A 26,973-nucleotide genomic window follows, 5' to 3' on the forward strand; every position below is an offset into this window, starting at 1 on the left:
GCCTCCGGGCGCTGGTATGGCATCACAGGTCTTGCGCCGGCCGGGGCAGCTGGGAGATGTAGTTCCCACTGCTCCCGTGCCGACCGAGGTGTAGTGTAGCCGGTAGCCGTTGCCCTCACGGCGCGGGAAGGTAGGGGAGATGGTGCTGTCCCTGGTGTCTCCACAAAGCCGTTCCCCTCACGGCGCCTTTTGCTGCAGGTGCCCCACCTGGACGCTCGGCGCCCCTCTCACTTGTAGCGCCTCCAGGCGCTGGTATGGCGTCACAGGTCTTGCGCCGGCTGGGGCAGCTGGGGGATGTAGTTCCCGCTGCTCCCGTGCCAACCGAGGTGTAGTGTAGCCAGTAGCCGTTGCCCTCACGGCGCGGAAGGTAGGGGAGATGGTGCTGTCCCTGGTGTCTCCACAAAGCCGTTCCCCTCATGGTGCGTTTTGCTGCTGGTGCCCCACCTGGACGCTCGGCGCCCCTCTCACTTGTAGCGCCTCTGGGCGCTGGTATGGCGTCACAGGTCTTGCGCCGGCCGGGGCAGCTGGGGGATGTAGTTCCCTCTGCTCCCATGCCGACCGAGGTGTAGTATAGCCGGTAGCCGTTGCCCTCACGGCGCAGGAAGGTAGGGGAGATGGTGCTGTCCCTGGTGTCTCCACAAAACCGTTCCCCTCACGCGTGTTTTGCTGCAGGTGCCCCACCTGGACGCTCGGCGCCCCTCTCACTTGTAGCGCCTCCGGGCGCTGGTATGGCGTCACAGGTCTTGCGCCGGCCGGGGCAGCTGGGGGATGTAGTTCCCGCTGCTCCCGTGCCGACCTAGGTGTAGTGTAGCCGGTAGCCGTTGCCCTCACGGCGCAGGAAGGTAGGGGAGATGGTGCTGTCCCTGGTGTCTCCACAAAGCCGTTCCCCTCACGGCGCGTTTTGCTACAGGTGCCAAACTCACTGAGGAGAGTCCCTCATGGAAGGATCCAATGGGGCCAAGGGATCTATAGACCAGCAGTCCCGCACAGGATTGGGCTGGTGACAGTGACAAACAGAATCCCAGCGCTTCGGCTCCGTGTATGTCTTCTGTTGGTACAATGGAGCAGTCAAAGCGCCTGTCTATCACTAGAGCGACACCCCGCCCCTGCCCGAGCCCCGGTCTTTCTTCAACATGAAGTAGTTAAGGGGCAGAGCATTGGCCCCCAAACTACTTGAGGCTAGAGTTGGAGGAATGAAAGCTAATTGTAAGCCTGACAGACATGCTTCGTCCTTTTGAGGTTTTCACGCTTGAAGTCAGCAGGGAGGACTGTTCTTTGGGCAAAGCTAACTCATTGTTGGTCCTGCTAGAGAACCAACTGAAGGAGGTGTCTTCAACGTTCAGAGGTCATAGTGAAAAGCGAGAAGCATATGATTTGGCGGAGAAGTTATTAAGGCGCCTACTTCACAATGAAAGGCTTCAAAACATACATACAGAACAACATTACATTTGTGCCACTATTCTGGATCCACGGTACAAAAAGGCAGTGTCCAGCAAAGGATTCATTCCTTTTGATGAAGCAGATGTTTCAAAGTACAAACATTGGCTCGCTGTGTCAGCCACTCGGTTCGAAAAAGAGCGGCAGAAATTGCAAGGAGACAGCACAAGTACAACTGAATCAGCAGGCCATCCGGCGTCAAGTTCCACTTCTGAATCGATGGCCGAAGTGAGTCACTTTCCCTCACAGCCATTAACCACACCAGCAACCGTGTCATCATCATCCTCACCTGAACCAAGCACAAACAAAATATTGTTGGAGCGGATTGGCTAACTCAGCATTGGTTTGCTCGGTCCACTGCTGCAAAGGCCACAGATTGTACCCAAAGTGGAGCAACCCTGGAGAACCTTGAGTCGGTGGTTCAGGCCTATCTGGATGACCCAACAGAGGTCTGTGTTAATGAGAACACATTGGTGTATTGGTATAGGAAAAGGTCTGGATGGCGACTGATCACCAGCCTGGCTCAAAATTATTTGTCTTGCCCACTCGCAAGGGTGTCTTCTAAACGTGTTTTCAGTGCTGCTGGTGCCATTGTAACTTCAAAAAGGACCCGCCTCTCACCCAAAAATGTGGAGAGGTTAACAATAATCAAGATGAATCAGCACTTTATACCACCGATTAAAAAATATGTGAATGCACGCAGGAAGAAGAGGACACCGACTTAGGTGACACCGACGGAAGTTCTTCTCTGTTACCTGACCTACTTTCGTCTCAATTCAGACTTTGAGGACAAGCTCTACTTCCCTGACACCGAGGCCTGAAAATTACTTCCTTTTTTTTGTCCTTATTCACTTTTATTCCTGTGTGTCTTTCTTTGTTTTGCAACTTTTACCACAACCAAACTCTAATCACCTAATCACAACAAGTCCATCATCAGCACTGTCTTCTTATTTTCCTTATTGATTTGAAGGTGCTGTAGTCTGCATTCCTGATGTTCAAAAGTTCACAACTCAATCATGCTCCTCTATCCTCCTCCTCCAGACTCCCCCTATCCATTTCCCTCAAGGCAGATGGATGGATTTTGGAGAATAAATAAACTTTGTCTTTATAGACGAGTCCCCTCAAGTGGGACTGAAATTACTGACTAACTACATGCTTGCTGATTGTTGACAGACTTACTTCTGAAATTGACAGGAGAGGCTGCACTGTGGGCCCTCACTTTCGAAAGAATATTCGGATAAAAAGTAGAACAGGTAATGAATAATGAGAAGATGGCATGCAGTGGACAGCAATGGCTGTCTGTCTCTGTTGAAACCAATTGCTGTTTGTTTTTTGTGTTTTTTGTGAACAGCGCAATTTGCCATGTTTTGAATATACCAGTATTGCAGGTTTTTGGGGGTTTCTTTGGGGGTGTTCTAGATTTACGGTGCTGGGTCTGGGGGTCCTGGAGCACTGCTGGGAATGTCTAATTTTGATTGCAAGTGAATTGAAGAAAATCCATGGTCATAGCTGCCAAGGTTTCAGATTGCCATGTGTGACATTTTTTAAATGTTAGTGAAATTATGAGTGACATTCCAAACGACTATGAGTGACACTTTTCTGCAAGGAAAAATCATGCAATGAAGACTAGGGAAACTTCTAAATATCAGAAATTACAGCCATTTGAGCAACAAGAAACTCCACAAACAATTTGAAACTGCTCCGGAGCACCAGAAATGGAAGGCACTAACCCCAGTTGTAACCGACCACTCCCTCTTCTCACCCCCCCTCCCCCAGTGCCAAGAGAGCGAAGATAAAAGTTAATCAGGGGCGCCCATGATAAGGATGAGGAGACAGGGCAGCCCTGCGGCCGGGCCTACAGATTTACTGTGATTAACTCAGATCTGCACTTGCAGATAAACCAGGCTCACTCAGAAGGATGAACAAGACAGAGCTGCCCTGTCTGCAGATTTTAAACTATATTGATTGTATGTGACTGAAACATTTTATTCAGAGATGATCAGACTGCGCGTTCCGCCGCGGCGCTGATACAAGCTTGAATGAGCTGTGTGAAGTAAATTCCAGACAGGGTGCCTCTGATGAATGACGCTACCTAGCCCCCATACCCCCCCAGCACCCACCCCCCCGCCGTGCCCAAGTGCGGACAGCAGAGAGAACCCTGCCCTGCCTGGTAAAACTGTCACATACTGAGTCAGGAAGGATGACAGAGCGAACAGCACTGCCAGGAGATCCTAACTCTGAACATGAGAAGGGACAGGGAGGGGATCACGGTACTCCCTCCCCCGCCCTCCAGGTGTCCACGTGGTTCCTCTGATGAGCTCCATTTCCATCACCAGATCTTTTATTTAATTTCAGTTCCACAGATGTGAACCATCAACCATCAAATAATATTTTTCAGATGACTCATCGTGTAGTATAAAACACTTACTAGACCAGTTCAGAGACTCGGGGACCGGTGGCACAGCGCTGCAGCACTGTGACTGCACTGCTGTATGATGCACTCTGCAGTCGCACTAACAGTCTTCCACTTCTTCTCCCTCCAGACACTGCAGGCTGCTGACTCACTCGTCCCCCGCTTGGCCGCAGTAATTTACGCCGCCCGTGATCACCAATGATGGCTCTTGCACAGCGGGCGGTCATGATGAGAGTCACTAACTGTTCTGTGTCGCCAGTGAAAATTTATTCACTTTTTCACTGTCACTCAGTCACTCACCGAGTTGGGGGTTTAATTAAAGTGCGGCGCTGCGCACCACAGAAAAAAGAGTCAGCACTGTACACTCGGCGAGGAGGATTCGACTGACTCCAAATGAATCCCCCGCCGTTCTGCCTCACTTCCACTTCCTCTTCCTCAAACGTGAGGGCACTTGGGGTCACATCCAGATTTAATAAACCCGGATGCCCTGGTAGGCCACAGTGACTGACAGCCAGTAGCACCGTGGACAGAGGGCAGGACCCGCACCCCCTCCACCTCCCCAACTCCTCATCGGTAATTGGTAGCAGTGTGTGAAAGGAAAGCCGCGCTGCGCCAGCCAGGCGCACGCACATGTTGGGAAGATTTGTTACTTTGTAGCGCTCTCAGCCACTCCGGAGCTGAGCACAGAAGAATCTTTAACTTTTTATTGAACTCAGCCCAGCAAGCAGCTGCTGGCAGCACGTCTCTCTGAGCACTAGAGCCGGTACACAGGTGCCGCTGGTGGCGCGGGCTGGCCAATGGCAAAATGCGTGACAATGCATTTCAGTGCGTGATGCGGAAAACCGCACTGAAATGCGTGAGTATCACACCTGTTGCGTGATACTTGGCAGGACTGCATGGTGGAAAAGGGGGGTTTTGGCCTAGCTGCAGAGCGTGTTTGGACAAAATTAAAGGAAGGCCAAAAATATTCTAAGTATGAGATTTTCCATTTTTGCTTTTTGCCTGTTTGGGAGGGTTCTGCTTTTTTGTGGGTGGGTTGGCGGGGCTTGGGGCATTGCTGGGAAGGTCTAATATCGGAATCAAGTGGTTTTGACAAAATCCATGGTGAAAAAGTTTTTCCGTTTTTGTTCACTTGCCTGTTTTGGGGGGCTGTTTGGGGGGGTTCCTGGTGTTTGGGGGTGGGTTTTGGGGTCTGGGAGCACTGCTGGCACAGTCTAATTTTGATTGCATTTGTTTTTAAGGAAATCCATGGTGTAAAAGGGTAGTTAGGGCCTAGCTGCAGAGCGAGAATGGAGTGTTTTTGGAATGAGGCCTAAATATTTCAAAAGTGTGAGTTTTTGCTTTTTGGCTGTTTGGGGGTGGCAAAGGGGAGTTAGGGCCTAGCTGCAGAGCGCGCATGGAATGTTTTTGGACCTAGGCCAAATCCCTGTTTTTGTATTTTTGCCTGTTTGGGGGTCTTCGACTTTTTTGCAGGTGGGTTGGCGGGTCTTGGGGCATTGCTGGGAAGGTCTAATATCGGATTCAAGTGGTTTGGACTAAATCCATGGTGACATTTTTTTCCGTTTTTGCTCAATTGTCTGTTTTTGGGGGGCTGTTTGGGGGGTTCCTGGTGTTTGGGGGTGGGTTTTGGGGTCTGGGAGCACTGCTGGCACAGTCTAATTTTGAGTGCATTTGTTTTGCAGAAAATCCATGGTGTTAAAGGGGAGTTAGCTGCAGAGCGCGCTTAGAGTGATTTTGGAATGAGGCCTAAATATTTCAAAGTGTGAGTTTTTCCGGTTTTGCTTTTTGGCTGTTTGGGGGTGTTAAACTTGTTTTCGCCTGGGTTGACGGGTCTGGGGGCATTGCTGGGAAGATCTTATACCGGATAAAAGTGTTTTGGAGAACATCCATGGTGAAAAAGTTTTTCACTTTTCAGAGTTTTTGCTCACTTTTGTGTTTTCGGGGGCCTGCTTGGGGGGGTTCCTGTTGTTTGGGGGGGGGCTTGGGGGGTCTTGGAGCAACGCTGGGTATGGATAGTTTTGATTGCAAGTGGTTTGAAGAAAATCCATGGTGGCAAAGGGGAGTTAGGGCCTAGCTGCAGAGCGAGCATGGAATGTTTTTGGAACTAGGCCTAAATATTTCTAAGTCCCCGTTTTTGGATTTTTGCTTTTTGCTTGTTTGGGGGTCTTCGACTTCTTTGCAGGTGGGTTGGCGGGTCTTGGGGCATTGCTGGGAAGGTCTAATATCGGATTCAAGTGGTTTGGACTAAATCCATGGTGAAAAAGGGGGGTTAGGGCCTAGGGTTAGAGTTAGGGTTAGGGTTAGGGTTAGGGTTCTGAAATCACTTTTTCCACTTTACACATAGTTTGAGGGGAAAGATCTGCAAATTTCGCCCTTACTTATTTATCCTTGAAAAGAAGACTCAGAGTACGCACTTTCGAAATTATGCTTGTATGTTTTGTAATACTGTCGACTCTGAAACTAAAAGTGTTATTTTTGCACTACACAGCGTACCTTATATTTTTTCTCTGTGGTGTTTGAATATCACTTCCTGTTTTCCCATCAACAATTACAGGCCGGCTTTTAGCTGTGCAATGACAAAAAGGATGACCTCAAGCTTACCGACCCGCAATTCGGCATCAGCCAGGCAGTCAGTGGACAAGGTGTCTTCTGGTCCCCAACATTGATCGGCGGAGCGTCAGATGGAATGGAGGAGTACCGCGAAAGAGGAATGGCTGGATGCATGCAACTTCCCAAATTCAACAGGACAACTACAACAACATACAGTTACAGTATCCATCTTCATTTCGACTTCTCTTTTAAGTAATGTTATTGCTGTGAACTACTGTGAGTGTGACACTGTGCATTTGTTTACTCTCTGCTTCAATTCATCCCTCCAGCCATTGTATACTTTTTTCCTTGCTATTGTTTAAACTAAGTTAATGTACGATGTGGTTCTTCTCTCTGAGGGCAGATAGGCAAGTGAAATTACGTATTTACTGCAGCCCTGTACTGTCACATTGTTGTTTCTTCATAGTGCATTGTAGAAAGTACTACTTACTTTACAAAAACCTATCCATTTAGAAAACAACTTCATGCATGCAGTAGTGCATGCACTTCCTTTATGTCCCTTAAAAGATTTATGAATAGCTTTGTATCCAAATAATTATTTATCTTCATTTGTTGTATATCCATGCTGTGTTTTTTTTTACTCTCTCCACAAAACTTTACCTACAAACCCCATTCCCATCCAAGTTTCAAACCCTAACCCTCTTCCCCCGGGCTGTGTGGTTTTTATTGAGGTGTGAGCAAATTACAACAATAATTCCACACACTTGCTGGGGAGGATAAGGTGCAAGCAAACTCCTCAACTCAATTTTAAGGTAGCTAGATGAATCCTAGGATATTGTAATTCTGGGTAAAAAAAACCACAATGAGTATTTTAAAATTATGAATTTCATGCCCACCATCGATTGGATTCATCATCATCCTCCTACATGTCAAGAAGACTTGTTGTTACGCTGCTGTGTCACTGTTATTGTTATAGCCATAATCATCGATGCAATTCTTCTTTCCCCATACTTATCTTCAGCATTGCTTAGGCTACTGTTCCTTCTAATACTCCTCTCAGGCCACTCAATGTCTCATTTTTTTACTTTGTTTTTCATATGCTGCTACTGCTAGTGTGGTACCACTCCTACTACTAACACCACAACAACGGAATTCCGGTCCGGGATGGTGCAATCGCCATTTGCCATGCAGCCAGCGCTGTGCCTAGCTCTATTCTCAAACACGAATCACAGGTAAGATAAGCATTTTGGGGAGGTAGAAAGATGGGCTAGGATGCGGAGGAGAGACCGATAGTACTACAAGAAAAGTACTAGTAAGCCAATTGAATTCACTAACTCTGTTAGTGGCATTTTTGGACGTTTTAGATAATTCATGCTGGTAATTTTGAGGAAAATCAAACGAGCCGTAACTCTCGCCCACCACCCCACAAAAGAAGATCAAAGTGTACACTATGTTGAAGTATGTAAAATGAATATTATATTTCCCCTAACAAAAATAAACTAGTCCCACCCCTCCCTAACCCAAACAATTGTCCATTTGAAGTAGTCCAAAAATAAATAATCCCCAACTCCCGATTCCCACTCCCCAACAGTCTTTAAAAAAGGGGCAAGGGACACAGTCACTTCCGGCGGTGATTGGGCAGGCGGTCCTTAGGGAGGTCCCGGAGCTGCTTTTCAAGGTCATCCACCTTGCGCTCTAGGTAGTCCACTTTTAAGCTTAGGTGGCGCATGCGTGCCTTCCAGGCTCTGAGGGGGCCAGCTGCTGATGGTCTTGCAGCTGAGCGGAGGCAGGGGGCTCTCCGAGCCCGGCGGTGGGATGGAGGCTGCTGGCTGTTAGACACGGTGGCAGCGCTTTAGGAGGTTGGTGACGTTCCCTCCTCGTTCTCCAGAGCTCACAGCCGGGAATTTTTCACTCGAATGGCCTCCATCTTCCGTGCCCTGGCCCGGGCAGCCATCTCCCCTCTGGTGAGATTTTTGGGAGCATCTATATGAAGAAAGAAAGAAAAATAATATAACCAATACTCTTTAACTATAACACAAAATAATTCAACAGAAGTTGTCTAACAGTAACACTAGCAATTTGCAAGCACAGTATAACATTTAGGTATGTATCTTTCCGCCGTCTTTGTAGGCATGTAACAGTGGGAGTTTCAGGAATTCCACTACCAGGCAGCACTATGGACTCAATACATAGTCAGAGAGTACAACAGTGTTCGTCTTTTTTTCTCTATTATTATTATTATTATTATTCTGAGTTTTGTATAGCGCCTGGTTACCCGTAGGCATCCCAGCGCTCACCAGAAAATAAGGGATTAAGCAGAAAACAGAAAAGTTTTTAAAAGTTTACGGAACCGAAGAAGACTGGCTTCCGAGCGCAGTTATAGGGGCAGTGAGTTCCACAAGGTGGACACATTTATTGAGAACTTTCTGCCACCCGTTCTGGCCTTCTTCACCCTCCCGACCTGAAGAAGATGTTGATGGTCAGAGCGGAGAGAGCGTGGGGCCTTGTAGGGCTGGACCATCTCCCCCAGAATAGGTGGACCCACCCCATGCAGAACTTTATGGGCGATACAAAGTGACTTGAATTTCACCCTGTCCCTAACAGGGAGCCAGTGCAATGCCCTCAACGCCGGGCGAGCAGATTGACGCCTGGGGAGACCTGTCAAGAGCCTGGCAGCCGCGTTCTGCACTTGCTGCAGTTTGTTCAGGGTGGATTCGGGTGCGCCCAAGAATAACGCATTGCTGAAGTCCAGCCGCGAGATGATAAGTCCCTGGATGAGAAGCCTCCTAGTGGTCGCTGGGAGCAGAGGTAGAATCTTCCGGGCTGAACGGAGCAGGCCAAAACACACGCCAGCAGTCTTTTTAGCATGGGTTTTAAACGAAAGGTCCTGCTCCAGCCACACCCCCAGGCTCTTGATCTCCTGCTTGGGGGTGGGTACCGGTCCCAGACAGTCAGGCCAGCTGCTGTGGGACAGGGAAGGAACAGAGTTCCCCAGCAGCATCAGTTCCGTCTTGGAGCCGTTTAGCTTTAGTGCTGAGCTGCACATCCACGTGTAGATCTTCTCAAGACACGTGTGCAGCCGGTCGGGATGGTGCGCCGACTGGGAAAGGCCTACCACCAGCTGAGTATCATCAGCATAACTGATGATTTTAATACCCAGCGGCAGTACCACACTCTCCAGGGGGGCCATATAAACGTTGAATAAGGTAGGGCTCAATGAAGAGCCCTGAGGCACACCACACTGGAGGGGGATTGAAGATGATTTTTCGTGGCCTTCCCACACCTCAAATGTATGACCTTCCAAGAAGGAAGCAAACCATTTGAGAGCCAGGCCAGTGACCCCCACCTCCGACAGCCGTTGGAGAAGCACCTGATGGTCCACGGTGTCAAAAGCAGCACTGAGGTCCAGGAGGATCACTGCCACTGATCCCCCGGAATCCAGAATGCTCCTTGCATTCTCCACGACCGCCAGCAGGGCGGTGTCAGTCCCCTGACCGGGACAGAAACCCGTTTGGGAGTCGCCCAGGAGGGAGTTAGCTTCCAAGAAGTCCGAGAGGCGACTGTTCACCAGCTTCTCAGCCACCTTACTAATACCCGGCAGCAGAGAGATAGGCCGAAAGTTGGCGAGGTCGGCGGGATCCAGGTTAGGCTTTTTCAAAAGAGCCTTAACCACCGCCCCTTTTCAGCTAGGGGGAACTACCCCTTGAGTGAGGGACAAGTTTATAAGGCCCGTCACTGGGCCGCCAATGGTAGAGGCCACCTGCTTGAGATATTTAATAGGTGCTGGGTCTTTCGGGGAGCCACTCTTCATGGACCTCAAAACCGAAAGAGCTTGCTCCCTAGTGACCGGACCAAGAGAGGCCAGCTCCACCGGTTGCTTCTTAAGTTGAGATCTGGAATTATCATCCAAGGAAGAGACCTCACCTTGCCGGGGAAGGGAAGCCAGTATGTTGTTGATTTTAGTTTTGAAAAAGGAGGCCAAATCTGCACATTTTTTGCGAGGGTCCTCGTGGATGACCTGGGGTTCGGGGATATTCAGTAGCTCCTTAATGACCCTGAATGACTCTTTAGAAGAGTTGGCCGCAGAACCTATTCTCTCTTCAAAGAATCCAGATTTTGCCACCCGAATAGCAGATTTGTACCTGCTCAGAGCCGCACGATATTCTTTCCGACTGGCTTCACTCCAGTCTCTCCTCCAGGACCGCTCTAGCCTCTTGCATCCCTTCCTCATGGTTCTCAATTCAGACGAATACCAGGGTGCGGAACCCACTCTCTTCCCCCTCGTAAGTTGTTTCTTTTTGGGTAGGACAGTATCCAGCGAGTCTGAAAGCCAGGTGTATAAGTTCGCGTCAGCGACTATCGGGTTAACTCCCTGAGGGGGCTGCGTAGCCTCCAGGTGTGCCGCCCAGATGTCAACTGGGAGCCTCGACCAGGCTCTTTCCACAGTGTGAACCCTTGGGGCCACCGCAGCTGGACTATCAAATTACCACATTACGGACACCAAAAAGTGGTCTGTCCAAGGCAGGGCAAGAGCCGGAGATGAAATAAGGTGGTCCAAATTTGAGAATATGGGATCGAGCAAGTGGCCCTTCTCATGGGTCGCACCCGAGTTGACCAGGTTGATTCCAAAAGATTTGAGATCCTCGAGCAGATCTACTCCCGCGGCATTAGTGGGGTCATCAAGATGGATATTGAAATCCCCGAGAACAACAAAGTTGGCAGTTGAGGAGGCAAGAAGTGCAGTAGTTTCTAGGAGAGAATTAGGGAAATTACCCAGGGGACCGGGAGGGCGATAAATCAGCAAGCCTACCAAAGACACTGTAGGTGACAAACGAAGAGAGAACTGACAGCTCTCGCAATCAGTCACTCCTCCATTCTGAATCTTACAAGCAAGCGTTCTCTGAAAAGGACTGCAATTCCTCCTCCCCTCCCTTTAGCTCTGTCAAGGTGGGATATGAGAAAACCAGGAGGGAGTGCTCTGACCATGTCAGGGCCAGAGCTGGAGGAGAGCCAGGTCTCAGTGAGAAACAACACATCAAGCTCGTGATCCAGGATAAGTGAATTAATTTCGATGGCGCGACTCGGCAAGGACCGGCAATTCAGTAGAGCCATGGAGAGAGCGGATTTCACAGCTACTTTTGCGAAAGAAATTACTTGTACGTGAACTTGTGGTAGCCGGCATAATGCCAGCTCAGTCAGCTTGCACCCAAGAAAAAGAGACATAAGCCATGATGACGCAGACTTGCATGCATTACTTTAAGCAGTATATGCAGTTGGGGATAGGGAAGCTCTTACTTTTGTATAGGGGTGGTACTGGCCATACTCGGTTACATTAAGGGCTACTGCTCAATGTATTTTATATTTCGCACTGCCCCCTCACCCCCATGGGCCTTCAAAAAGGAAAATGAAGATTATTCATTTCTGATCATGTCTCCAGCCGATCACATGATCTCTTTGCTTATATGGTGGATGACTTTAGGTGTGTTGTTGTGATAGATTGAGTGAACAACAGTGATAGTCCACCCATGATTGACACCGCAGAAAGAAAACTATGAACATAGGGAGGGAGTGTGGTAACCATAATTGCCGGAGGAAGGGACTTGACTTGATATAATTGTCAACTATACAATACATACACAATATATGCTGTGCTTGCAAAGTAAACTACTGTACTGTTACTTTAGGCAAGGGAGAGTTTCAGAACAATCACAACTTGTAGTATTTGGATTTCCTCTTGTTTGCTACTCTGTCACGGACATGCTGTTTGAACAAAGTAACACTCTTCATGCCCTGAGCGTCTGCTCAACATACACCTCTGCTATGTATGAGGAAGAAGATACAACCCAGGCTTCCAAAGTAAACATCTATCATTCTTCTTAATGTCTCAACTGTAACAACTTTACTTTTTCTCAACAACCAAATAACACCCTTTTCATTTTATTTGGTAAACCACTGTCTTCCTGACTTGCATTTGAGTTTCACCCAAATGATATATTGCAATGCACACCACACAAGAATTTTCTGATTGACCCACACAGGCAGTCATTTTTTCTTTCTCCTCCAACCATCCTTGCTTCAAGCAGCCATGCATCTGATTCCTTCCTATCAGCCACCTCTGCCTGCATTCAAAAACACGTATCATTCTTTAGTCATAAATGTTATGACTCGCTAGTCCTTCCATTGACCCTAAGTTCTTTCCCTTTTCGTTCATCATATCCCTCAAGTTCATCTGATATCACTTGGCTTCACGATAAAAGTTTTCCAGCTGATTTGAAGTCAAATAGAGAGGGCTATTGCTTACTCGAGAACTACCACCGCTAATGCTATTGCTAAGTCAAGGGTGACTGTCATCTCCGTGATTGGCTAAAAACAAAATGTAATTCTAAATCAGTAACTGTTCTTAACAGTACAGTGTACTTGTAGTAGTGTACTTTCTACTGTACACTACTGTTGTGAATCTATCTAGGACCCTAATCAAGATATCCCCGATTCATGCCCTTATATGGTTATAACAAAACATATCCTTATAAAGGCATAGGAATCATGTCCATATCTAGTCATAGCCCATGCAGCCCAAATACGGCAAGGATACTCCCATAGACTCCTAGAAAGTACAACGCGTTCTTTAAACAACCCAGGAAGCAGCCCTGGAGAACCCACTGCTTTTGTTTTGATTTGAACAAGAGCTCCTGGAGTCCAGAAAGAACTGCCAGTTCTTAGTGACGTCTTATGTCAAACCTTACGTCAAACCCGGCACCTTCCCGGTATAAATATACCAACGTTGCCTTAAGCAAACACACGGTGGTTTAGAGCAGAGCAGCTATCTACTTGCCCGAAGCCCAGCTGATGCGAGAGCCGAAGGAAGCCGACCCTCCCATTTGACGCACTGAGAGAGACGCTGTCTTTTCTCCTGCCGAGAAAATCCAGCTCTGGTGTTTCCAGTCACCCTTGCGGGTTGCTGGGAGATCGAGTCCTGAGAGAGAGATACAAGACCTCCTACATTCTATTACCAAGGTACGGAGCTGACTAAATCCTTAAGAGAACTCTTGATTCAGATTCCTTGGCAAAAACCAACTTAACTTAAACTGCAACTTCATTACTCCTTCCCACGTCTTAGGTTCAAGTCAGGTACACCGGGGTAGGCGTATCTTAGAAGCACCACTTGAGTATGTTAGTCAATGTTTTTATGTATGTATATATTTTATCCGTTTTAAAGTATCATATGGCTAAGAAACCATATCAATGCTTTTACAGTATTATTTTATAATACTACTTTTACTGTACGCACTTTACTTCATGATAAGTATTGCAATTGTGGCAACTCATTTCTCTTGCATGAGAAAGAAGACTGCTCAATAAATAACACCTTTTATTGAAAACGCCCGTCTCTCTATTTCTCTGCACTCTGGTGAAACTAAGTACGCACGATTGACTAAGTAAAATAGCTGTCTATTGTTTTCACGCAACTCTAGAGATATACTCTTTATTCTGAGGGAGCAAAGTTGTCATGTTTAAGCAGGTGTCAGAAACTAATCCCTTCTTGTCTAAATCAAGAGAGTTAACTCTTTCCTGAACATTCGAGAAAGTTTCTAGTGACCTCTGAGCTAGCTGGCAAAACTAAATAAGTCTAATATAGTCAGTAGAGACCTAGATGACCTCAGTCCTACGTCTACACTGCTGTTTATATTATTCCAATGTGCAGACCTATTGGGAATATAGGAACTACACTACATGGCGCCCAACGTTTGGTAAGGCAATAATCTAACGCAAGACATTAGAGTAACTCAGTGGTGCTTTTTCACACAGACCCCTTTTCGCGTAAAAACTCCAAAGACGTCTGGAGTGGGTAAAAGGTTAATATCCGCCGGAACTTAGTAGGAAGAGATTCCTATGTATTAGTTTTTGGTTTATTCAACGTTGAAGGATACAGTGTTCCAAAATATTGTGCACCTAATCTTTGTTTCCTTGAAACTTGCTATGCAAAGCAACAAATCTTTCATTCAGTAAAATGACGGAATGTGACGATGAAAGGGAGGAAGCTAGAATAACAGCTAAACTTCTAGCGGATGACATAACTCTCCAACAGAAGGATCCGAATGTTACAATCATTCCGGTCAATGTAAGAAGAACTATAACTCTTAAACTTATAGCAAATGGACTATCAAGAGGTGGTACAGTCATATTCGTGGTAGAGGCCCATGAATATCGGCAGACAGAGGTATTCTATTCATGGATACACTTTCCAGCAGCAAACGCTATAACACAAGACTTCCACTATTACAAAATAGAGGAACATCCGGATGAATACGCTCCTTTCGAGGACGTTGAAATCCCACTAACTTACCAAGAGCACATGCTCTGGTTTAAAGGCGCCCTAAAACATCAAAATCACATCACCAGACTCAGTCCACTAGGTAGACCAGGAGCCACATGGCCGGTTCTAGCCAGCTAAACACCAGAGCCAGACATTGAAAAAAATATCAAGCCAAATACTTTTAGCTAAACTAAAAGAATTAACAAAGGCATATGGAGAATTAGTTCAATTGGCAATGGACGATATAACATACCTGCAGAAATTGAAAGAAACAGATATAGCAGAACAACCATTTGAACTTGCCAGAATCATAGAAAAAACCTATGAAGAACTAGGTAGAGATAGTTTGGGTGGGAATCCAGTAAAACCCCAACTAACTGAAAATCCTGAAAAAAACCTTTATTAAAAATAATCTGAATACTCCAAAAAAGAGTCAGGATGGTACTAAACAATCCACTCCCTGAGAAAAACGGTTACTGTCCAGAGGAAGGTCTCCTCCATGGAGAGATAGATCCTCAGAACGAGGAAACAAGTCTCCCCAAAGGGAACCCTCTGAGAAAAGATACAACCTTAGAGATAGGGATAAATTGAGAAAACCTGATAGATATCAAGATATTGATACAGGTCCCTCTCGATCTTTTCAGACTTCCTCACAGAAATCGCAAAGAAGAGGACGGTCAGAACACAAGGAAGAGCACGTCAAGTCCAAAGACAAGTAACCTGCTCATCAAAGTAAAAAATTACAATTTCCAAAAAAGAAGGTAGCCAGTATTAAAATAAAACATGCCGGGAGCTTAGCGCGCATCCAAGATGGACGCGTGAGCAAAGGACTCCCGGGACCCTCGCCGCCTCCCGCATATATCCTGTCACAAATCCTGATACAGACAACGGATTATTACGGACATGACACTGCTGACATAAAAGCTCTTTTCAGGAATCGATTTGGATGCCGGAAATCGGACTCACTCTACTCCTATAGTTGAAGGCCTAAACCGAGGAGCAGCCTGGGACTCGAGTACCCGAGATACCCTGGAGGCAATTGAACAACAACGGCCAGTGGAAGTCGACTGATGCCCTTGACGTACTTTCGGTTTCGTTTTCGGGTTCTTGTTTACCGAAACCGACTGACCTCTGACTTTGTTGGCCCATGGTCTAATTGGATTGTGTGCTGGCATGCTGCGCCTCGTCTTTTGACTTTTCTCAGCTTGATTGGCGAGGAGCCATTCACACTAGGTCCCAAAGGCCCCTTCGGGGCGCGTCGCTCAACATGGCGAACAAGCCTGAAAGTGAGAAACGGACGACCAAGACCACGCACTGAGGGGGTGCCATTCAATCCAATATCATGGATCGCTATACTCACTCTAAAGGATCCCACAGTGGCATAGGTAAAACCTCGGATGAGCTTGGAGATGGCTCCCCAGTGACGGAGGAGTTGACTTAACGGGACATCATGGGTGCCATTGCGAGCATGAAAACATCCATGGGCCAGCAATATGAGACATTGGCCTTAAAGCTTGACACAGTGGCTATTGAAGTCAACTTGATCAGGACTGATCTGGCGAAGACCAATGAACGGGTCAAGTCTTTGGATATCAAGACCGCCAGTCTTACAACCAACATGTCCGATCTCCAAACTGAGGTTCATAATATATGAACCTCGAATGATCTGTTTGCCCGCCGGCTTGATGACTTCGAAAGTCGTGCAAGGCGCAACAATGTACGTATCATCGGGGTTCCGGAGCAGTCCACTGAACTGACGACGGATATCCTTGTGGAGGACATGATACTTAATCATCTCGCCCCTAAGGGCCTCAGTAACGTTTTTGCGGTGGAGCATGCCCACAGAGTTCCAGGCGGGAAACATAAAACAGGCGCCCCAACACTGCCCATAATAGCCAGAATTTTCAATATCAGGGATAGAGACGTCATCCTGCAGGCATCGAGGGCCAATGGCCCCACGAAATTCAAGAATGTGACTGTCAGCTTCTATCCAGACTTCACTCAATCTGTACAGAATCAGAGGATGGGATTTATGGGGGTGAAACGGAGAATGAGAGACATGGGCTTGAAATACGCTATGCTCTTCCCTGCCCGATTACGCATTGAATATAACGAACAAGCGCTCTTCTTTGATCGGCCTGAGGCCGTTAGTGACTGGCTGGATACTCTACCGACGCATCGAGACCGCACAGAGCAATCTGGAGGCGCTGATGGCGGCCCAATGGAACAGGAGGAGTGAGTGATGACTGGCGCGTGCTCTACATGGACTTTGCAGCAGTGGTTTGTTGACTTTTTGTGTTTGTAAATATAATGGTATATACCCAGAGGCGGCAGGGAAGACGGGACTCTTCCTCCTCCCAGGCTGTTTCTCTCTCTCTTTTTGTAGACTAGTTTCAAGTTAGGGCGACAGGCACACTGCAATTTGGTTTTTTTTTTGGACTAACGCAGGGGTGCAGGGTGGGGGTATGTGTTCTGGGGTTTCCCTGGGGGTGAGGGGGGGACTTAGATTTATTTTGTATTGTTTCAGAGGCAATATATCACTTCATATTTTGACTTTTGTGTTCTTTTCGCTGTTGGGGCGAATCCGACTTCATTACTGGGATGGGGGTAGGGGGTTGAGAGTACTAAGTTGGAATGTCAACGGCTTGGGAGACAGGATGAAACGGGGGATAGTGCTACAGCTTATTAAACGTCTTTCCCCTGATGTAGTGTTGTTACAGGAAACGCATTTAATAGGGAACACATGCCACGCAATGAATAGGCGAGGTTATCGTCTAGTCGCGCACTCGGGATTCACCACTGGGTCTAGGGGGGCTGGTGTCCTTGTTAGGAACTCCCTCTCCTTGGAAATAGATGATACTATCCTAGATGATAGGGGACGGTATGCCGCTATTACTGGCAGATGGGAGGGGAAGACGATTTCTATACCCTCTGTGTATGTTCTGCAAGGTTTACAAACTACGACATTTGCTGACTTGGGTAAAGTGGGGTTCCCCGAAGGTATTTTGGTTGTGGGTGGAGACTTCAACTCTGTTTTCTGTGGTAGAGATGATCGCTGCCCCCCTAGGGATCTTGCGAGATCGCAATCTTGGCTGGGTAACTTCCTGGAGACACTGGGTCTGGTTGATTGTTGGAGGCTGATGCACCCTGGACAGGCGCAATACACTTTTCATTCGGGTGCACACTGGAGCCTTGCTAGGCTTGATTATGTCCTTATGCCGGCGGCGCAGACTGTCTCGGTTAGAGAGGTTAGTCACCTGGCCAAGGGTATTTCGGGCCACTCCCCACTGTGGCTTTCCATTGATATTCAGCTGTGAGCCGGGGGTCGAGTGGCTCCGATTAATCCCTGGCATCTCCGTAATCCTAAAACCTAAGCGGGCGTGGTCAGGTCCATTGATCATTATTTCGCTGAAAATGTGGGGACGGTGTCCTCCTCCATTTCACTATGGGAAGCCTTCAAGACGGTAATCCGGGGTCAGACTCTGTCGTTGATTGCCACTGCTAAGAAAAGTAAGAATGAGGCGGTTGTACGATTGGAGGCTGAAATCACTGCCTTGGAGGGAGAGTTGGAGTCTGGCACCTTGCAGGATAAGCTGCATACTTTAAACCTCAAACAGTTTGACTACAGAGCCCTGGTGACTGATGCTGCCAAGGCCATGAGTCGTGAGCAACAGGGGCGACTGTATGATGTGGGGGATCGAGCGGGGAAGTTGATCGCCTGGTTGGATAAAAAGGAAAGATTGAACCGTGTTGTGCCTGTTATTGAGAGTTCGGATGGAGTGCGTATTGCTGATCCTGTGGAGATAGTGGAGGGTTTCGCACACCATTTCCAAACGGTGTATGCGTCAGTCTCAGACAGGCCGGAGGAGGACTCGCACTTATTGCTTAGAGATATCGCACTGCCTTGCTTGTCTGATTCTGACAGAGAGCGTATGGAAGCGGAATTTTCCAACGATAAAATAGCGCTCGCTGTTCGCTCCATCCGCTCGGGAAAAGCTACGGGCCCAAACGGCATTCCCATTGAACTGTATAAGCTGTGTCCGGACAAAATGGCACCGTATCTCCGTGAGATGTTTCTGGAGTCGCGAGATCTCGGATCCCTTCCTCAAGACCAGAGACTTGCGTCCATTGTTGTAATTCATAAAGATGGGAAACCCCGGGACCTATGTGCGTCCTACAGACCGATATCACTGTTGAATGTCGAACCTAAGGTCTTGGCAAAACTGCTAGCAAACCGATTAATAAAGGTGATCGGCGACCTGATACACCCGGATCAGTCCGGATTCATTCCTCATCGCAATACCGCGCTGAACCTGCGTCGTCTTCATGGCGTCCTCGCGAGAGCAGAGTCCTTACGTGAGCCGGCCATCTTGGTCTCCTTGGATGCCACGATGGCCTTTAAAACCGTGGAATGGCCATACTTGTGGGCGGCTCTCGGGAAGTTCGGTTTTGGCCCAGAGTTTATCGGTTGGGTCAAACTCCTATATGAGGATCCGCTGGCCCAGGTGGTGGTTAATGGCAGAGTCTCGGACTCCTTTGCTCTCGGGAGGGGCATGAGACAGAGGTGCCCTTTATCTCCGCTGCTCTTCGCGCTTGCCTTAGAACCCCTAGCTGCTTGGCTGCTGTGGGAACCGTCGCTTAAAGGCATTAGATGGGCCCCTGACTTTGAAGACCGCATATCATTATATGCGGACGATATCCTCCTATATCTCACTTCCCCTCGGAAGTCACTGGGGGCACTGTTTGACGTACTTAGCTCATTTGGAAAGAACTTCGGCCTAGTGATTAACTGGGTGAAATCTAGTGTTTACTCGCTCACTGGGGCGGTACCATCCTTGCCGCGTATCTGCCCTATACAGATATCGCAAACCGGCTTTAAATACTTAGGGATCTACATATCGCTGGACCCTGCGGTTCGGTATGAACGTAACCTGCTTCCTCCGCTTTTTAGGCTTAAATCCGACGTAGCGGCTTGGTGTGGCCTGTCGTTGTCCCCGGTTGGGAGGGCAGCTTTATTCAAGATGATGTCCTTGCCCCGATTTTTATATGCTCTCCAGAATACGCTCGACCTCGTACCTGCCAGCTATTTTCGCGAGATAGAGAGCCTACAGAGGCAGCTGATATGGGGCAGACGTCCTCGCATTGTCCTGGCGAAATTGACACTGCCCTGGTACGATGGGGGCATCGCGTTACCGGACATCAAACATTATTACTGGGCGTCCCAATTGAGTGCAATCAACCATGCCATGTACGGCCCTATGTCAAACCCTGCATTTGAAATGGATAAATGGCTACTCCCGGGAGGGAACTACTACAGGGCGCTATACTCCAAATCGACTGGCAGGAAATTAACGGGACCTACCGGGGTTGCGGTGCGGGTGTGGTGTAGCGCGAACGCAGCTACGGGGTGGTCGGACAGATTGACTCGAGCGACCCCGCTCTACGTCGCTGATAAATTGGGTCGTTTGTGGACAACTAAGGGCTTCGAGAAGTGGGACCTCATTGGTATCAGTAAGGTCGGGGATCTCTGGGTCGAAGATAGGATTAAGACCTTTGAGGAACTGCAAGCCAAATACGCACTCAGCGATAGGGAATATTTCCGTTATATACAGATCCGGCACGCACTTGGTTCGGTTTTTCCGGCCGGAACCTTGATCCCGGAATCTTCTCCTCTTGAAGATAGGGTGCTTGACGGACATGTTCCAGATAGCACCATTTCCCTAATATATAAAAAACGTATTAATGATCGAACGGATCTTCTCCTACAGCTTCGGGAAGCTTGGACCGGTGATGGTCTGGAGCTGGATTATGAGGATTGGCAGGCTGCAATATCTTCTCCTAAAGAGGTCGTGATTCGGCCCGTCTCTGGCTGGTGCAATTGAAGATCCTACACCGTATCTATATAACAGGTCCCCGACTGCTGCGTATGGGTTATTCTGTGGATGGGTTGTGTAAGCGAAGGCGTGGTAGGATGGGCACCTTCCTCCATATCATATGGGAGTGCCCGAATGTGGTGTCATTTTGGAATCGTGTGCATGCTGTCATGGAGGAAGCTACGGGAGTTTTGTTGTTGCCTGAAGCCCGACGCTGTTTACTGAATGTGTGGGAACCGAATGATTATAATGTGGCACAGACGCAATGGGCTACCCTTGGGAATATGGTGGCTAAAAGGGACATAGCGCAACTGTGGAGGTCTCAGAGAGCACCTACGATCTCAGCCTGGAAAGAAAACATGGATTGCTGCATGTTTAGGGGAAAAACTGTGTATGCCGCTCGTGGCAGACCCAAGAAGTGGGGGAGAATATGGAATCAGTGGAACCTCTATCGTGGGGAGATCTGTACTCCTCCTTTTGCATATATCCTGGAAATGCTGCAGTCCCTATAGCCCAACATTCCTTGTACTGTGGAGATTCTTGCTGATGTTATGATTGCCTACTCCTGGTCACCCTCCCCCCCGCCCCTTCCCTTGGCTTCATCTACTGACATTTGCATATATTTCTCCAAATACGGCTCTTCCCCTCTTGGATAGGACACTCATCATGTAGCCTTTTGCCTCGCTTTCTTTTGGTTTGTTTTTTAATTGTTTATTTTATATATGTTTAAAATGTAAAACCTTAATTTCATCCTGTGCAATATCATATGCTTTCAAGAACAATATGCTGAATCGCTGCCGGACCCCCTGGTTGTTGGCTGAAGAGCTGTGTATCAGTGTACTATTATGTTACTGTCTCGTTTTAGCGACGGCCGGCCCCTGTGGTTGTAGGCCCGCAAATGTATTGCTGCTACTGTAAATAAAGGTTTTCAAAAAAATAAATTAAAAAAAATAAAAACATGCTGAGGATACTGAGGACACAACTGAACAACGGAGAGTGGGCCCAGACAATGCTAGACAGCGCAGCAGAAGTGACCATAGCTCGCAAGATCCTGATGAATCTTCTGGAGACAGTGGACACGAATGAATACATTCAGGTGGAAACTGCAGACACCAGAGTTAGCAAACCCCATAAATTATACGAAATACCATTGCTTATAAAGAGGGACAAAACTAGGAAAATAAAGGGTCTCTTTTGGGATAACATTTCGAAAAGCTATGACATCCTGTTAGCTGAGAAAGACTGGCCACCAGAGTTTGTCATGGAGTGCCCTCATGGCGAAGAAATGATTATGCCTGCCTTCTCAAATCATATTCCAATTCATAAAAAATACACATTGGAAGAAAATGGGCAGTGGCCCAAGCACCTGCATTGTACAAAAATCATGTAGGATGGGATGAGTATTCTCCTCACCACAAAATCCAGTTAAAAAGTCAACCTACTGCACAAAGGCAGAGTCCTGTTAAGCAAGAAGCTTAAAAACAAGTCAGGGAGATCTTAGATCAACTTGAATACCAGGAGGTGATTGAAACATGCACCTCACAAATGACCAATCTTTTGTTTCCTGTTTCCAAGCCATACGATTCATACCGTCTAGTTTTGGACTACAGACACCTAAACTCCTGCTGCAAGACATTTGCAGTACAAAACGTACACAGTACAGCACTAATGAATAACATTGCGCGCAAAAAATGTAAAAACAACATTAGATATCTCTAATGGATTCTTTTATCAAAACATTGCACCTGAAAGCAGGTATTTGACTGCTTTCTCAATAATGGGTCACACAAACAATTCTGTCGACTCCCACAGGGATTCAAGAACAGCCCAGGATTATTCTACAAATATATGATGATGAGGCATTATCTTATTTCGATGACATCTATCTCACAGATGATGACCTGGAGACACACTTGAAAAGAGTGAACACCAAAATACTTGGGTTCACAGCTGAAGGGTACAAATTCAACTTTAAAAAGTCACAAATTGCTCACCTAACTGTCCTGTTTTTAGGATATGAATTATCAAGTGAAGGCAAAAGCCTAGCAGACAACTTCTTAGAGAAGGGTGCTGTACTCCAAGCAACAACAAGCATTGGAAATGCAATAGGTCTCGCAGCATTAGAGTTAGTGCTTTTAGAATTGTTTATGGGTTTTTTTTGTAAATCTTTAGCATTTTTGTTTCCTGTAGCCAATGCTAAAGAATTACAAATAAAAAAAGCCATAAACAATTCTAAAAGCTCTAACTCAAATGCTCCGAGACCTATTGCACTGTGTGAGGGTGAGGGGTTGAGGGTGAGTGAGGGTGAGGGTGGGTGAGGGTGAGTGAGGGTGAGCGAGGGTGAGTGAGGGGTTGAGGGTGAGTGAGGGGTTGAGGGTGAGTGAGGGGTTGAGGGTGAGTGAGAGTGAGGGTGAGTGAGGGTGAGTGAGGGTGAGTGAGGGTGAGGGGTTGAGGGGGAGGGGTTGAGGGTGAGTGAGGGTGAGGGGTTGAGGGTGAGTGAGGCTGAGGGGTTGAGGGTGAGGGGTTGAGGGTGAGGGGTTGAGGGTGAGGGGTTGAGGGTGAGTGAGTGAGGGTGAGGGGTTGAGGGTGAGTGAGGGTGAGGGGTTGAGGGTGAGTGAGGGTGAGGGGTTGAGGGTGGGTGAGGGGTTGAGGGTGAGGGGTTGAGGGTGAGTGAGGGTGAGGGCGAGTGAGGGTGAGGGGTTGAGGGTGAGGGGTTGAGGGTGAGGGGTTGAGGGTGAGTGAGGGTGAGGGCGAGTGAGGGTGAGGGGGTGAGGGGTTGAGGGGGTGAGGGTGAGGGGTTGAGGGTGAGTGAGTGAGTGAGGGTGAGGGTGAGTGAGGGTGAGTGAGGGTGAGTGAGGGTGAGTGAGGGTGAGTGAGGGTGAGGGGTTGAGGGTGGGTGAGGATGAGTGAGGGTGAGGGTGGGTGAGGGGTTGAGGGTGAGTGAGGGTGAGGGGTTGAGGGTGAGTGAGGGTGAGGGTGAGTGAGGGTGAGTGAGGGTGAGTGAGGGTGAGTGAGGGTGAGGGGTTGAGGGTGAGGGGTTGAGGGTGAGTGAGGGTGAGGGTGAGTGAGGGTGAGGGGTTGAGGGTGAGTGAGGGTGAGGGGGTGAGTGAGGGTGAGGGGTTGAGGGTGGGTGAGGGTGAGTGAGGGTGAGGGGTTGAGGGTGGGTGAGGGTGAGTGAGGATGAGTGAGGGTGAGGATGAGTGAGGGTGAGGGTGAGTGAGGGTGAGGGTGAGTGAGGGTGAGGGGTTGAGGTTGAGGGGTTGAGGGTGAGTGAGGGTGAGGGGTTGAGGTTGAGGGTGAGGGGTTGAGGGTGAGTGAGGGTGAGGGCAAGTGAGGGTGAGGGGTTGAGGGTGAGGGGTTGAGGGTGAGGGGTGAGGCTATGCGGAGAAGAATGCATGTTGGACGTCTGTCTTACACTACCATCAGCAGTACCTATGGATATCAATACTTGACTTGGTTCAGTAACGGCTCATGCAAAGTGTTGTCCCCAGCGGCTACCTATTCTGATGACGGCATTCGTTGAGACTTCACCATTACGATTAGGTGGCGGTGAAGTACGACATGAAAGCAGCACCACACAGGTACAACCTTCTGTGAGCATTGCTGATCCAGTTATGTTCTAATAAGAGAACACAGTTGTTGTGGCATGGTACCAGGAAAAGCCTATCTCGTGAGAGTTACTTCCATGGTCACTTGCTGTATGCAAGTATTGTATCCAAACAGCAATCCAGACATGGAGGCGGCAATATGGCCTTCTTTGAATATCTCTTCTATTCGAATTGATACTTTAAGCAGAATGAAGTCTATTCTTTTACAGACAACTGTGCCTTTAACCTCGTCCAAAGAGACGTATGATCTGCAAGTTGGAAGGACAGCAGCAGAGATACATTCCCTATTATCAACAAATTGCCGTCCATTTCATAGCAATGTTAGGTCAAATCTTAAACATGTCTGATACCAGTGGCATCGCACATGTATTTAAGACAATTTTTTCGGCACTGTTTGCACCCTTTAAAACAGTTCTGGGCATTTTTCCGAACTTTGTTCATTCCTTTTTCGGCGGCCTGCCTCTTCTTTTGGGATTCGTAGCAGGAATTTTATTTTTGATCCTTCTGTTCCGATATGGCAAGCCAAGCCACAGACAAAACTCCAGCTATGATGGAAGAAACGATCTTAGCAATACGCTACTGAGACCGAATCACTCGAGTCCTCGTATTAGCCCGGCTAAGAGATCTGAATACAACTTGGTTTCTTTCATTCAGACCAATCTGGCAAGATTGCATCTTACCTGTGCTTCGATGTCTGCTATGCGGAGAAGAATGTGTGTTGGACGTCTGTCTTACACTACCATCAGCAGTACCAATGGATATCGATACTTTGCTAGGTACGGTAACGACTCATGCAACGTGTTGTCCCCAGCGGCTATATATTCTGATGACGGTATTCATTGAGACTTCACCATTACGAGTAGGTGGCGGTGAAGTACGAGAGGAAGGCAGCACCAAACAGGTACGACCTTCTGTGAGCATTGCTGATCGAAACATCGATGATAGCAATCATTCACAAATATGCACAATTTCAGCATTTTCGAACTTGGTCGAACTTTCACCTGATGTTGAAGACAATTTTTCAAAAGCCTGTCTGATATGATGTTCTCTCCTAACAATGAGAATAACTTTTAAAACAACGAGCACACAGCGTTCCCTGAACTCTGAATTCCGCTTAGAGTTTTTATAAACAAAACTACTGAAAACATTTGGAACTATTTTTTTCCCCTGAAAGCAAAATTATTTTTTCCGTTTCCAAAATATTTACCTTTTTTCTGGCACATGGTACTCTGCTTTATTTATTTATTTATTTATTTATTGTCATTTTTAAAGCGCGGCGAATACCCGTAGGCGTCTCGGCGGTTAAAGTAGAACTATTCTTAGAGAACAGAGCTTCTATTTTTAGAGATACTAGAGACAATATTTTACCTCAGCCTCTAGCACATGTACGGTATTGTATAAATATGTGATGAAATGGTTTCGACCTTCTTTTCTGTATTCAGAGCCATTTCAAATGTAATTTTCGCAATTCATTCATATATATGCATTCCCTGAATGATAACACTGCTTGAAAAACGTACAGTATAAATACTCATTTTTTTGTGTATATACCATACACCATTTCAAATGCAATTCATGTATTTTGGGGTGGGTTGAAAAACACATGCATCGTTATATGTTTAGTATTGCTTAGTGTTTAAGTAATGATGGAAATTAATACGTGGAGTGGGTGTTGTGAATCTATCTAGGACCCTAATCAAGATATCCCCGATTCATGCCCTTATATGGTTATAACAAAACATATCCTTATAAAGGCATAGGAATCATGTTCATATCTAGTCATAGCCCATGCAGTCCAAATACAGCAAGGCTACTCCAATAGACTCCTAGAAAGTACAACGCGTTCTTTAAACAAACCAAGCCTCCAGCAGCCCGTGAAATCTCCCTGCTTTTGTTTTAATTTGAACAAGAACTCCTGGAGTCCAGAAAGAACTGTTAGTCCTTAGTGACGTCTTATGTCCAACCTTACATCAAACCCGGCACCTTCCAGGTATAAATATACCAACGTTGCCTTAAGCAAACATACAGTGGTTTGGAGCAGAGCGGCTATCTACTTGCCCGAAGCCCAGCTGATGCGAGAGCCGAAGGAAGCCGACTCTCCCATTTGACGCACTGAGAGAGATGCTGTCTTTTCTCAAGCCGAGAAATCCAGCTTCGGTGTTTCCAGTCACCCTTGCGGGTTGCTGGGAGATCGAGTCCTGAGAGAGAGTTACAAGACCTCCTACATTCTATTACCAAGGTACGGAGCAGACTAAATCCTTAAGAGAATTCTTGATTCAGATTCCTTGGCAAAAACCAACTTAACTTAAACTGCAACTTACTTATTCCTTTCCACGTATTAGGCTTAGGTCAGGTACACCGGGGTAGGCATATCTTAGAAGCACCAGTTGAGTACGTTAGTCAATGTTTTTATGTATGTATATATTTTATCCGTTTTAAAGTATCATATGGCTAAGAAACCATATCAATGCTTTTACAGTATTATTTCATAATACTATTTTTACTGCATGCACTTTACTTCATGATAAATATTGCAATTGTGGCAACTCATTTCTCTTGCATGAGAAAGAAGACTGCTCAATAAATAACACCTTTTATTGAAAACGCCCATCTCTTTATTTCTCTGAACTCTGGTGAACCTAAGTAAGCACGATTGACTGAGTCAAATAGCTGTCTATTGTTTTCACACGACTCTCGAGATATACTCTTTATTATGAGGGAGCAAAGTTGTCATGTTTATGCGGTTGTCAGAAACGAATCCGTTCTTGTCTAAATCTA

The 26,973-nt window shown here is 47.2% G+C and overlaps 1 protein-coding gene across 1 annotated transcript in view; it reads right to left on the minus strand.

Moving 5' to 3' along the window:
• The window catches only part of LOC147689528 (uncharacterized), a 185,709-nt gene that overhangs the window by 58,742 nt on the left and 99,994 nt on the right, over positions 1-26,973 (minus strand). The gene's annotated exons all lie outside the window — the stretch shown is intronic.

The sequence above is a fragment of the Lissotriton vulgaris genome, chromosome 9 (assembly GCF_964263255.1).
Source record: "Lissotriton vulgaris chromosome 9, aLisVul1.2, whole genome shotgun sequence".
NCBI classification, from domain to species: domain Eukaryota; kingdom Metazoa; phylum Chordata; class Amphibia; order Caudata; family Salamandridae; genus Lissotriton; species Lissotriton vulgaris.